The 14,161-nt window shown below is 40.9% G+C and overlaps 1 long non-coding RNA gene across 1 annotated transcript in view; it reads left to right on the top strand.

The window, feature by feature from the left end:
* The first annotated feature begins 694 nt into the window (after positions 1-694).
* The window catches only part of LOC134759663 (uncharacterized), a 164,798-nt gene continuing 151,331 nt past the window's right edge, over positions 695-14,161 (top strand). The window contains exon 1 of the long non-coding RNA XR_010136212.1: positions 695-823. This is a non-coding gene — a long non-coding RNA (uncharacterized LOC134759663). The remainder of the gene's footprint in view (positions 824-14,161) is intronic.

Here is a 14,161-nt window from a genome sequence, read left to right as displayed (position 1 = left end):
TCATTTCAAGTTGATAGTGCATCTCTCTTCTGGGGTGTTACATCTCTTCAATCGAGGCATGTGCCCTAATCAGAGGGCATGTAAATTTAAAATCTAAAACCATGTATGAGAAGCTTATAATTACAAATAAATTATCAGGTATATTTTTCTCTCCAGAGACGAATTCCAATGGATTATTGCCACTGAAATCTCCCCACACAGGCTGGAAGATTTTTTTTTTTTTTTAATCTAGCCCTTGTTTTCATGCAAGGTATAGCCTGTCAATGTGTTTGGATCTTTTTGTAAATTCCCATTTTTCTCTGGCACAAGGTCCTGTCTCCTCTTCCCTAAGTGGCTCATGAAGCCCAGGTATCTGAATCACTAAAACCCTCACACATTGGAGCTAGCAGAAGCTTCACTGTCATTTTGTATCTTTTCTGTAACAGAAAGCATTTTAAATTTCCAAACTCACCTCCACCTTGGAAGGATAGTTCTCCAGAAAGCATCGAACTGACCTTCCACCAGCGCCCTTCTTGCTTGTAGTTCTCAATAATCACTAGAACGGCTGGGTACCTAACATGCTGAGATAGGGAGAATGGCCTGACAGCTGGGGCTCTGTTGCCATGCTCTCCTAGAAACAATGTGCTTTAATGCTGTAGCCCAGCCATTCCGATTGCCCCAGAGCATACCACCTGGGGGTGGGGATGTTGCTGTCGGGATCCTCAGCTGCAGTGCAAGTGGTGCCCGTGCATTTGAGACTCCTGCTCCAGGCAGCTTTCCTGAACCTTGAGGAGGACTGGCTGGTGATAAATCCTAGGCTTCTGTTGTCCCTCATTGCCTATCTGTGAGGAAGAAACCTGCTTTCTATGACATGTTCCGTATATGTGTGTTCTGTCTTTCCTAACTCAGTTTGGTCACCAGCGCACAGCAAACCTGCTTCCCTGTCTTGTTCTTTCTCACTCAGGAAGTTGAGTAACGCCACCAGCGTAGTAACTCCAGATATTAAATAATTCAACTTATTCATATCTAAGTGATCATGGCTTGTGGCCAGTCAACCTTTCCAGATGACTTTTGACTTCAGACAAGGAGTTTATTAACTTGAAGCTGAAATATTTTCTAACAATAACATTCTTATAAATGCGTTTGAGGGGAAAGTGATTTCTGGAAACCCACACATTTTACCAGCTAAACTTGTTGTTCACATGAGTTATTATTGCAGCTGTTACATTCCTTTTTCAGACCTGCTATGATGGAGATCATATATCTCTTTTAAGTGTTATTCATTCAGTAAGTATTTATTAAGCGCTTGCTATGTGCCCGACTTAATGCTAGAACAACAAGGACGTAAAAATGCGAAAAGTGAAATGGATTCCTTCCCTCATAAAGATTACAACCCACTGAGAAAAAGGAAGAACCCAACAATTACATAAACATATGTAAAAGGACATGAGAGAATTGTGGAAAGCCTATTTTGTACTGGGGGATAAATCTTATAAAAACAAAGAAACAGCTTTATGAGAAGGTATTTTATACATATATGTGTGTGTGTGTATATATATACATATATATATATTCTAATTTAGTAGTGAGAGTTTCTTCACGAAAGTGGCTATGAACTCTAGCTCTGCTCTTATGGGGGTCCAGGGATTTGATTGTGGATTTTTACAATATGCTTTTCACAAAATACATTATTTTTAATCCTGGTGGATAGCCTAATGCCTGAGCATTTGACCTGTGACCAAGTGTCCCTCTCACAGGAATATCCTGCTAGACACCATTGTGGCTTTTGTCTTACCTGTGTCCAATTGACTCCAAGCAAAATAGTCACCCTCTGGGAGAGCCCTGATGAGCAAAGAAACCATATTCAGGTATATCAGTCAGGTGAGACACAGAGAAAGCAAGTGAACAAAACACATAAAATAACAGAGGTAGTTTATTACCTACAGATCTCAGAGGGAAGAGGACAGCACACTTCACAGGGTTAATGGGAAGTGGGGAACCACAGGGGACAAGTACACTCAGCTAGTGGGTGGGGAGCAAGAGGGAAAACAAGAGACCTATGATTTGAAGCTTTTATTGGCCCCCAAGGTGTTACCCAAATATGTTTCCCATGAGGAGTCAAGATTGGTGGGTTTAGAGCAAGCTGGAATGAGTTCCTTAGAATCATGGTGAGATTCTAGGAACTAGAATCAGTCTAGAATCAGATGGAGAAGTGGCCATTGTGATATATCTGCTCAGTCTATGCAAGGTGTGGGGGTCAGTGGTGCAAGTCAAGTAGGTTGTGTCCTAGAGAGAAGTAGTCACTAGGAGGTGATTATATAAGGCAGATATCTGGATTGATCACAGTGAGGAATTGGAAGGAGGTTGAGAACTAGGAACTGTGTCAAGAGTGACAGCCCCTGCTTCTGGGATGAGAAAATCTAGCTTATATTCAAAATATGCCAAAGCAACATAAAATTATAGGAATTCACTACAGCCTATAATGACAGATCTGAGTTTATCCAAGGAGCAGAAAAAGAAGTGATGCTAGTGGTGAGATGAGAAGAAGGATTTGGGTCTGGAAAGCCCTGGAGATCAGAGCTGCTAGTATGACAGAGAAGAAAGAGTGCTAGGCAGTGGGGCTGGGGAGGTAGGCAGGGTGTGACTAACACAGTTGAGGAGAGTACTCTGTGGGCAGCCTTGTTTTAGCCAGGAAACAAGCACAGAGGTCCACACTAGAGAGAAGCAGAGAGGAAAGGGAGTCAACATAGTTAAAACTGACAGATCTTTCTTTCCAATGAAGAAAATGTAGGTGTCTTAATCACGTCTATGCCATGGCTAAATTACTACACCCCATGCTTTCCTCTTTTAAACTATCAAGAGCTGTTGTGAAACTAAACTCTTAGAAGAATCAGATCAGTCCTCAAAATCATTTCATATTTCCCCACATCCAAATTCTGCAAAAGCAGTGGACTTGAACTTTGCAGTGAAGAACTCCTTAGAATTAATCGTATTCCTCAAATAGATGCCATCAGAGGGTCTGTCTCTCTTTTCCACTGTTAGGCCCTTACCACACGGCAACCAAAACAGTTCATCACCAGAACACTGGCGGGGGAGGGGGAACAACATTTAAGCATTAAAAAGCACCAATTCCTGAATAATCATAAATTCATTTATTCAGTTTATCAGTGAAAATGTATTAAACATCTATTATGTGTCAGGCTCCATTCTCTGTCCTGTAAAAGGAAAATTAATTAACTTCCAGTAACTTCATTTTATTAGCAAGCTTTTGAAGGTATGGCCCGAGCAGTTATTCTCCTGAGCAGTCATCCAATAAAAGTTCGTACCAAATGCCCTCCATCCCCCTTTTAGTGAAACAGTAAGCTAATGGACACTGAGGAGCTAGAAGCAAAAGAGCTTTGAAGAGATGACTCACCAGCTGCTGATTTTGCACTGGACCCTCCTGAAATAGCCTGGTGATAACTCAAACCAGCATAGAGGTAATTAGCTGTTATTGAGAACACACAAATATTGTTTCAGAGTTTTGTTTCTTGTCTCACTTTTGGAAATACTTCAGAAAAAGACTGCATGACTGTCAAAACTCTGTGAACTAAATTTTGTAAAGGGGGTGGAGGTTGTGAAGCAACCCTTTATGAATACAACAAATGGGCTGAAGTCCTCGTTCACAAATTTTTAATTACATTGTTTCAAATGGGCCCTAGCTTCACCTCTTTTTTTTTTTTTTACAATAAATAAGTTGAAATTAATATACAGGCTAACAGATCAGCCAGGCAGAAGAAAGATCTCAGGGACAAATAGTACTGTCCTCAAAACACCAGCAGGAAAGAGCCATATATATCAGCATTGCCACCATATTTTTCTATTTTCTTTACCCAACTAAGCCAAATAAAGTTCATGGCATTGGAGAGGTGGCTGTACTACAATGACACGTTTAGATTTACCGATTTGTAATTTTAGCTGTAAGTAGTATAGATTTGATTATCATCTTTAATACTGGCTATTGAATGGGGACAGAATAGACAGCTTTTATGGGGATAAGTCATTTCTGTTCATGAAGATCTTATAGTATCTTATGGGTAAGACATAGGTATCTAGGTATCTAGGTATCTAGGTTTTTTGTTTTTTTTTTTATCTCTCAGCAATAAAGAAAAATCATGAATGAACCCCTCCTTACAGTCCTGTAAAAAAGTGAACCTATCTGTTGTTTGGAAACATTTAAAATAGAATGTTCCCATCTGCAGGGGACAGTTTAGGTGAAGTTATTCTTGAAGACAGGGAAAGGGCTGAGATGACCCCTGGGAAGCCCCCCGCCCAATCCTCCAGCAGTAACCTCCCCTGGTAAGGCTACAGGTATCTTCTTCCCTCTATGCTGCTTTTGTGTGAAGGGTAATAGTTATGACACCTATGGCAATTCCAGAAATGCATGTGTCCCACTGAATGCCACTTTTGTCTCTTTAGGAGGGTGAGACTCAGATTTTGTGGCACTTAGCAGTAACTCTGATAACTCAAAAGAGGCAAATGCTTATCAGAATTTTCCCCTATCACAGAGCACTGGCAAGATTATTTTTCTCCTGCAGTGATGAAATAGAACATTAAATATTCTGTCTTCTCCAAACAAAAAGCATAATACAATCCCTTTTTATCTGACAGTTTACTGAAACTTGTTTTTCAAGTTTTGGTTCATCAGTTATCTTTTTATTTTATTTATTTATTTGTATTTATTTATTTATTTTTTTAGAGACGGAGTCTCACTCTGTCACCCAGGCTGGAGTGCAGTGGTGCGATCTCACTGCGAGCTCCGCCTCCCGGGTTCACGCCATTCTCCTGCCTCAGCCTCCTGAGTAGCTGGGACGCCACTAAGCCTTGCTAATTTTTTTTTTTTTTTTTGTATTTTTAGTGGAGACATGGTTTCACTGTGTTAGCCAGGATGGTCTTGATCTCCTGACCTCCTGATCCGACCGCCTCAGCCTCCCAAAGTGCTGGGATTATAGTCGTGAGCCACCGCACCTGGCCCAGTTATCTTTTTTTAATAGATGGCAGATAAAATTAGAGATGAGACAATGCATGGCAAAGAATGTCTCTTTCTATGAAAAGTGGGAGACCTAAAACTAAACCCAGCCAGAAAACACTTTCCATGTCACAGATAACATCATTTATTGATTTATGTCTCTGCGAGGTAAAAGAACTGCATATACAGTCACTTATGGATGCTATAAGCCAGTGGAAAAAAATAATATTAAAAAGAGAGACAAAGAAAAAATATTGGGAAACTTTTAGATTCCAGGACTGGTGTCCACCCAGCACCCTGGACTGCTGAGACAGTTCACAGCCATCTGCAATCCTAAGTGGGAATAAGTGGATAAATTATTATCTTACTTGTTTTTATTCATCTTAAATGTATGTATAGCTTGCATTTATTTCAATGTTTAATATTAGAAAGGTTTTGGTCTTTCTTTAGAAGTTTGGTAATATTCTTGTGACCAGAAATATGCCATAGGAAATTAACTCTTGTTTCTATCAATTATTCTACAATAAAGATGTTTTCATTATTATTTATTTATTTTAGTTATTTATTATTTGAGACAGAGTCTGACTCTGTCACCCAGGCTGAAGCGCAGTGGTGTGATCTCGGCTCACTGCAGCCTCCACCTCTTCTGCCTCAGCCTCCCAAGTAGCTATGAACTACAGGTACACGCCACCACGCCTGATTAATTTTTGTATTTTCTGTAGAGATGGGGTTTCGCCATGTTGGCCAGGCTGGTCTCGAACTCCTGACCTCAAGTAATCCACCCACCTTGACTTCCCAAAGGGTTGGGATTATAGGCATGAGCCACCACACTCAGCCAAGTTGTTTTTATTATATGTCATTTGGTGTAGTCTCAATTTCCAAGAACCTATGGGTGACCTTAAGTGAAGCTTTACTGTACTTTTTAGGCTCGTTCCTAGCTCAGCAGTAAAAGTGGAGATCCCGCAGAGATGATCTCTGTTGTTATTAAGGGCTAAAAAAAAAACAAAGCCTAGCACATATTTTTAAATTTTTAGGTCTAATCCTAAATCAATTTTGTCACCTTTCTCACTCCTCCTGTTTTGGGACCCTTACACACGTATCCAGTTGGGTACCCCACAGTCAGGGCCATCTTGCCTTCAACCTCAGCAGTGCCCTACATCAGTAAGGGTACCTTGTACAACCCTATCCTTTTGCTGCCACAAATGTTATATTAGATGTTTATAGTCAAATACAGACTATAGAGTAAAAAGTGTCCCAATTTTTTCTGTCTCTCTTTTTAATATCATTTCTGTCCACTGTCCTATGGTATCCAGAATTGATTACAGCTGCAATTCTTTTAGCTCAATTGATAAGTGATGTTTTATGTGATTTGAAAAGTGTTTTCTGTTAGGTTTCAGTTTTACCTCTCCCAATTTTCATAAAAAGAGACATTCTTTGCCTTGGACTGACTCATCTCTGAATTCGTCTACCATCTCTTATCTATGACACACACCCACACTCACTCATATAGGAACCATATAGACATGGCAGTTCACCTCACGTGCACAGCTTTGGGATGTAGGGGAGGTAACTGGAATACCCAGAGAAAACCCACACAGACATGAAGAGAATACGCAAATGCCACTCAGACAGTGGCCTTGAGAGATGACAGCGTGCTGGCAACCCTCACTCACTCTCGGGCCTCCTCGGCCTCCACGCTCACTCTGGCCATGCTTGAGGAGCCTTTCACTCTGCCACTGCACTGTGGGAGCCCCTCTCTGGGCTGGCTGAGGCTGGAGCCAGCTCCCTCTGCTTGTGGGGAGGTGCGGAGGGAGAGGCATGGGAGGGAACCGGGGCTGCATGTGGCACTTACGGATCAGCGCGAGTTCCAGGTGGGTGTGGGCTCCACGGCCCTGCACTCAGAGCAGCTGGCCAGCGCCGCTGCCCCAGGTAGTGAGGGGCTTAGTACCCGGGCCAGCAGCTGTGGAGGGTGTGCCGGGTCCCCCAGCAGTGCCGGCCTGCAGACGCCGTGCTCAAATTCTTGCCAGGCCTCAGCTGCCTCCCAATGGGGCAGGGCTTGGGAACTGCAGCCCGCCATGCCTGAGCCTCCACCCTGCTGTGGGCTCCAGCACCCAGCTGGAGCCTCCCTGATGAGCGCGGCTCCCTGCTCCCCAGAACCCGGTCCCATCGACTGCCCAAGGGCTGAGGAGTGTGGGTGCATGGCGCCGGACTGGCAGGCAGCTCCGCCTGCGGCCCCCATGCAGAATCCACTAGGTGAAGCCAGCTGGGCTCCTGAGTCTAGTGGGGACTCGGAGAACCTTTATGTCTAGCTAAGGGATTGTAAATACACCAATCAGCACTCTGTGTCTAGCTCAAGGTTTGTAAATGCACCAATCAGCATTCTGTATCTAGCTAATCTGGTGGGGACTTGGATAACCTCTATGTCTAGCTAAGGGATTGTAAATACACCAATCAGCACTCTGTGTCTAGCTCAAGGTTTGTAAATGCACCAATCAGCATTCTGTATCTAGCTAATCTGGTGGGGACTTGGATAACCTCTATGTCTAGCTAAGGGATTGTAAATACACCAATCAGCACTCTGTGTCTAGCTCAAGGTTTGTAAACACACCAATCAGCACCCTGTGTCTAGCTTAAGGTTCATAAATGCACCAATCAGTGCTCTGTGTCTAGCTACTCTAGTGGAGACTTGGAGAACTTTTGTGTCTAGCTCAGGGATTATAAACGCACCAATCAGCACCTTGTCAAAATGGACCAATCAGTTCTCTGTAAAATGGACCAATCAGCAGGATGTGGGTGGGACCAGATAAGGGAATAAAAGCAGGCTGCTGGAGCCAGCAGTGGCAACCCACTGGGGTTCCTTTCCACACTGTGGAAGGTTAGTTCTTTTGCTCTTTGCAATAAATCTTGCTGCTGCTCACTTTTTGGGTCCACACTGCCTTTGTGAGATGTTACACTCACCGCAAAGGTCTGCAGCTTAACTCCTGAGGCCAGCGAGACCACGAACCCACCGAGAGGAATGAACAACTCTGAATGGGAGGAACAAACAACTCCAGACGTGCCGCCTTAAGAGCTCTAACACTCACTACAAAGGTCTGCACCTTCACTCCTGAAGCCAGCAAGACCACGAACCCATCAGAAGGAAGAAATTCGGAACACGTCCAAACATCAGAAGGAACAAACTCTGGACACACCATCTTTAAGAACTGTAACCCGCGAGGATCTGCGGCTTCATTCTTGAAGTCAGTGAGACCAAGAACCCACCAATTCCAGACACAGCCTTGCAGAGACTATATATATTTTTTCTTATCAACACATCATTGAAGAAAATTACACTATTGGGAGGGGTGCTGTAGCAAAATGGGCTGGCAAAAAGCCAGAGCTGTCCTGAAGATACAGCAGCCAGCCCAGTTCCTAAGGTGCTGATTTAGAGTGACTTTGGAGCGTCCGCTTACTGAAGTGTAAAATCGCTAAAGCAGATTTTGGTGGGAGTCGGAGTAAGCTGCTCAATTTTGGACATGTTAATTTAGAGACAGTTATTTAGTACATATGTGGAGAGGGCATGCAAGTGGTTGGAGACACGAGTTCAGGGAGAGTCCTAGGCTGTGGACATAGATTTGGGAGTTGGTGGTATGTAAATGGAATTTATAGACATGAGACTGAGTGAAAGCATCATAGCAGAGGGAATGTTTAAAGAAGAAAGGAGGCCTGGGGATATTTAACACTTAGAGGCACAGGTATAAGGAGGAGCCTGTGAAGCAGAATGAGAAGTGTCACCAATTGAGGCAGAAGGAGAATAGTGAGGAAGTGGAGGCTATAGAAGAAAGTGTTTCAGGAAGGAAGGAGTCACCAGCTGTGACACATGTGGTTTAGGACAAGTGAAATGAGCCCTGAAAATTGGCCATTAGCTTCAGAAAAGTGTAGTAATTGGCGAAGCTGAAGAAAGCTGCTTTTAGTGTGGTGTTGGGAACAATGCCTGGCAGAATTGGACTCAAGAAACAATAGAAAAAGGCAAGGTGGAGACAGCAAATACAGGCAAGTGTGTTGGGCAAATATTCAGGTGGTTACCAAGTAGGCAGGTAGAAAAACTATTTTGGTAGAAAATTGGGTGACTGGAAATGTTGACATTTCAGGAGTTGCATTTGGTTTAAAAACATAAATACCGTTCAGGGGGAGAAGTCCTCTAAAGAGGTATCTAGTATAATTGCATCTGAGAACAAAAACCAGGGGAAAAAAACCATAAACCACGAGCTAGAGTAGAGGGTCCCAGATATTAAGATACAGGAAAGGGCCAGGCGCTGTGGCTCATGTCTGTAATCCCAGCACTTTGGGAGGCTGAGGAGGGCGGATCACGAGGTCAGGAGATCGAGACCATCCTGTCTAACATGGTGAAAACCCATCTCTACTAAAAATACAAAACAATAGCCAGGTGTGGTGGTGGGTGCCTGTACTCCCAGCTACTCGGGAAGCTGAGGCAGGAGAATGGCGTGAACCTGGGAGGCAGAGCTTGCAGTGAGCCGAGATCCTGCCACTGCACTCCAGCTTGGACGACAGAGCGAGACTCCGTCTCAAAAAAAAGAAAAAAAAAAGACACATCAAAGGTGATGGAAATCCAGCTGAATTGATAATGCAGATGAGTAGAGAGAAGATAAATTCAGCAAGATGAGAGGAGGCAAGTCGGATTTTTCCTAGAAGGCATTTTAATGGGGCTGAGTGCTACATTTCAGGACCAAGTTCTTGGTTCTTATTCCTTTTGGAGGCAGGAAAACATGACCACTGCTCCCCACTAAAAAATCAAGGCTTTTGGTATTATGATGTTTCTAAAAGGATAAGCCTTTTGCTTGGCTATAAAAAGCTGTTATTATCAGCTGAGTTAAAGGATCATAGCACAAGGTCTCATAAACAAAATATCCGTGAGTGCCTTTCATAAATGTGAATTCAGCTTATTTATGTCTTCAGCCTTTGAACCACCTCCTGGAAGAGTTAATACCTTAACCTTTTACGACGTAAAGTCTTAGTGAGAATTAGTTTTGTTCTTGGTGGGAATTTCTCTGTAGCTCATACTAAACCCCTGGGAAGGGACTGACCTAGAAGGAGGAAAGAGTGGAGCCTGAATCACCCAGTCTGTTTTGCTGATGGTGAGCCATGGCCTACGGTCTGGCTGTGTAAGGAGAGGACCCTAAAAATAGATTGCCATCAAGGTGGCTGGGTCAAAGCACTGCGATGTCAGTGAAAAAGTGCAGGAGAAAGAAGTGTTGCTGACTGTATCACAAAAATTTCTGCCTTTCAGCTGGATTTTCCCATGCTTTGAAATTAATCTGCCAACATAATAGTTAAGTTTGAGTATGATTGAATTAGGTGACTAAGCAATCATCACAAATAAACAAAAGAAAAATAATATTGTTTAACAGTTTTTGTTTTGCTTTTAAAATTATGATGGAATTTTAGGTTCAGAAAGAAACTGTGAGCCAGAAAAACAGAGAGAATGAGAGAACCATCTTTCACAGAAAATCAAATGTTTCATAACTCAGAAAAAATGAATATATCTAACTTTTAAGAAAAAAATCTTAAATTGTTTATTTCATCTATGAGGCTTTTCAGCCCACAGATCAGGTTTTTTTTTTTTGTTTTGATCTTCCACATTTTTATCATCTTCAATACTCACCTTGATTTCACCTTCCTTCCCCTTTCTCTCTTATTCTCTCTGACTTTAACATTTCTTCTTGCCTTTTCATGACTATCTCTATCTTCCACTCATTTTTCTGCATCAGGTTTTTACTCTAAGTCTCCAATGCCTTTGTGTCTATATATATATGTGTGTGTGTGTGTGTGTATACATATACACACATATATATATACACTATATATACATTATATATATACAATACTATATGTATAGTGTATATATACCACATATATATAGTATCTACTAAACATTTACAATATTTAGATTCTTCTACTCTACTGTGATGAAAGCACACTTCAGTGACAATTTTTATGCACAGGTTTCTACTTTCTATGGGACCCCTTATTTAGACATGAAGTATTAAATTTATGTCAAAATGTAGGAGAAACAAATTTTTTAAGAACAACAAAAACAGGAAAGGAAGAATGTTAAGATTTTTGAAGAGAAAAGTTAAATATTACTATATTTTATGTATGTGTTATTTACCTAATATTTTAAAGGGTAAGATGTCATCCACATAGAGTTGTCACTATGAGCACTTATGTCTTCTCTAGCTTTTCTAGCTCTCTTAAATTTTATAATTCTTTCTCTAATTCCACATTGCTTACCACATTTTTCTGATTTCTTCATTTTCCAAAAGGATGCATTTCCTTACTTTCTGTTCATTTTAGTGTTTTCTTTTTTGTTTGGAACTTTTTCTCTAAGGGATATCATACATAACCTTCATGCTGATGACTTCCAGTACATCTCTACACACTCTCTCTCTCTGTGTGTGTGTGTGTGTGTGTGTGTGTGTGTGTGTGTGTCTTGCTAGAGGTATACATCTGTATTTCTATATTCTGGCTGGATTTGTCACCTGGATTCCCAACAGGCTCCACACAGTATGTCCAAGTGGATATCATCATTGACTCCCCAATCTAGTTACTTACACTGATTTCCTTTTACCTGTCAGTAGCCACACAGGAAGAATGGCTGAGCTAGTCCCCACCATCACAACCACCACCAGGATACACATGCTAAGCAGCGTTTGCCTCAGGATGAAGCAAAACACACAGACTTCTGAAGTGGGCACTCCGACACTGGAGACTCATGGTCTGGGGAAATAATACCAGATAACATAAAGCCACAGGAGGTATGGAGAAGTCCCAAACCTAGAAAATAAGCTGTCTAGGAGTTCCAGCTTAATTCCTATTCTGCTGGTCTCCTGAAATCACTAAATGTGATATTCTGAGTGTGGAGCTTCATTTCTTTCCAGGGATTCCCTGAAAAATGAGGAAATAGACTTGAGCTAGTAATGTATTCTACTTCGACTATCCACAAATATTTACAGACAAACAAGAATCACAGTCTAAGAAGAGATATCACATGCAAACAAACTCTAAGAAAGCAAAATTAATAAAGTGGAAAAAGAGAAACCTCCACATAAACAGTCCTCACTCCTCATCAAGAATTGAGATGTAATTTGTTTAAAAAAAAAAGAAGTGGAGGAAGAGGATGATGAGGAAGAGCAGAAGCAAGAGGTGAAGATGAAGAGGAGGAAAAGAAAAATAAATGAAAAGAAAGTGGTTAATAGTAAAATAGAAGCCTCTCAACAGTTCTTGGAGTTTTAAAATATTGTTATGGAAACAAAATAATAAAGAGTAGGTGAGTGCTACAAATAATATACATGGTGAGAATGTGATTTGTAAGGTGGAAACTTGTGTGAAGGAAACAAAAGATATTAGAAGAAAAATAATGAAACTTGGAAGATAAATCTAAAAATTCCAACATTCATTTAATAGGACTTCTAGAAATTCATACAACGATTTGCCAAAGATGAGATTATGAAAGACTTTTTTTAAAAAAAGAAAACATCATGGTGCAAAGAACTTAAATTCACCTTTACAATAAAAGGGCCAACAGGGTGCAGAGCTGACTAATAAAATTCACATTACTTGTAGAATATAAACATATGGGGGATAATAGGATTATAAAACCTAAAATAGTTGCCAAGAAATTATTTCTAAGTACTTACAGGCCTAATGTAAAAATAATTATCATTCGTAAGTAAAATTCCATTTTAAGAAAGCGCAGGAGGTGGTGAAGTTAGAAGAAAAAGTAAAAGCATGCGAAAAATAGTGTCCTTCCATGTGCAGTGTGAAAAGACATAGGCAGAAGAATATATAAACAAAATGTTTTTAATAAAAAAACCTTCTGAAAATAATAAGCAAAATAAAACTCAGAAAAAATAGGCAAATGAGATAGACTCTTAATTCACAGAAGAAATCCATGAATCTGATAAACTAATAACAAACCGGTAATCAAAGAAACAAAAATTTTAAAAGTCATGAAATAGTGCTTTTCATCCCAAATTGTCAAAAATTAAAAATAGTAATACTTAACACTCAAGTTTTTACTATGTTATATGATAAAGTGGAATAAATACTTTAAAGAGATGATCTCACTCAGTGACCATAATAAAACTATGGAGAATGTGTTTTTAATATTCTATCTGTATAGATGAGAATACCAAGATTTTGGGAAACTTCCAGAACCTTCTCTACTCTTCCAGAAATCCTCCATCACCTCCCCTTCACAGCTAAAATTTTGGGAGGTTAACTCTGTACATATCATATCCACTTTCTCACCTTCTTCTTTTCACTCATTAACTTAGGGCAGTTATTTCTCTCCTTCCATCACTCCAGTGAAATATTTATTTCCAAGCAAACCACTGTATGATTAACCCAATAGCTTCTTCTCAGTCCTTATCTTCATTGCCTTAGGTGATTGAAATTGCAATTTATTTTAACTTCTTGATGCATCTTCCTTCCTTGACTATGGCCCTAAGGCTTGCACATTTCTTCTTGCTCTTTGCTGAAACCTGCACATACTTCTCTATGCCTAACCTGCCACGTCCCCTAACTCCCTAGTGCTCCAGAAGCATTTGTTATGAGCCAGTGAGTTTAAAATATGTACATTCCCTTGCAGACAAACAAATTACATCTACATGCAAAATGAAGTTGCACAGAGGACCAGTTTCTTAAGGTAAAAGAAGTATGGCAATTATTCCCTTAACCCACAAACTCAGACTATCTCATATTGATACAGGAATGAAGAAGAAATTACTTACACAGAGAGTGAGGGTATGGAAGTTTTCAGTAAGGTTTTCCTTTTAATGAAAAGTAGCCCCAAATCATTTTCCTTTCCAACAAAGAGCAGCCTGTAAAATCGAGCTGCAGACATAGATGCTGGCAGTTGTGCCAATCATGTTCAAAATAGCGGCTCCACCTTCCCTTCTTTGCCAGCCACATGTACAGTAAGGAGAAGACAAGCTGGCCCTGGCCAAGGGGAAAGTTCAGTTACATAATAAGATTAGGGTAGTGTGGCCAGCCTTCCCTGGGCTATGTAAATGTCACACCTGATGGAACCATTCTGAGAGCTCTACATAAATCAGACACCGCCTACTGGAGCCTGACTGTAAAATTCAGCACATCTGCTGCCAGCTGGGCTTT

This window comes from Pongo abelii, chromosome 12, assembly GCF_028885655.2.
Source record: "Pongo abelii isolate AG06213 chromosome 12, NHGRI_mPonAbe1-v2.0_pri, whole genome shotgun sequence".
Classification (NCBI taxonomy): domain Eukaryota; kingdom Metazoa; phylum Chordata; class Mammalia; order Primates; family Hominidae; genus Pongo; species Pongo abelii.
The sequence above is the reverse complement of the archived record's forward strand: the minus strand, read 5'-3'. Positions and strand labels throughout refer to the sequence as shown.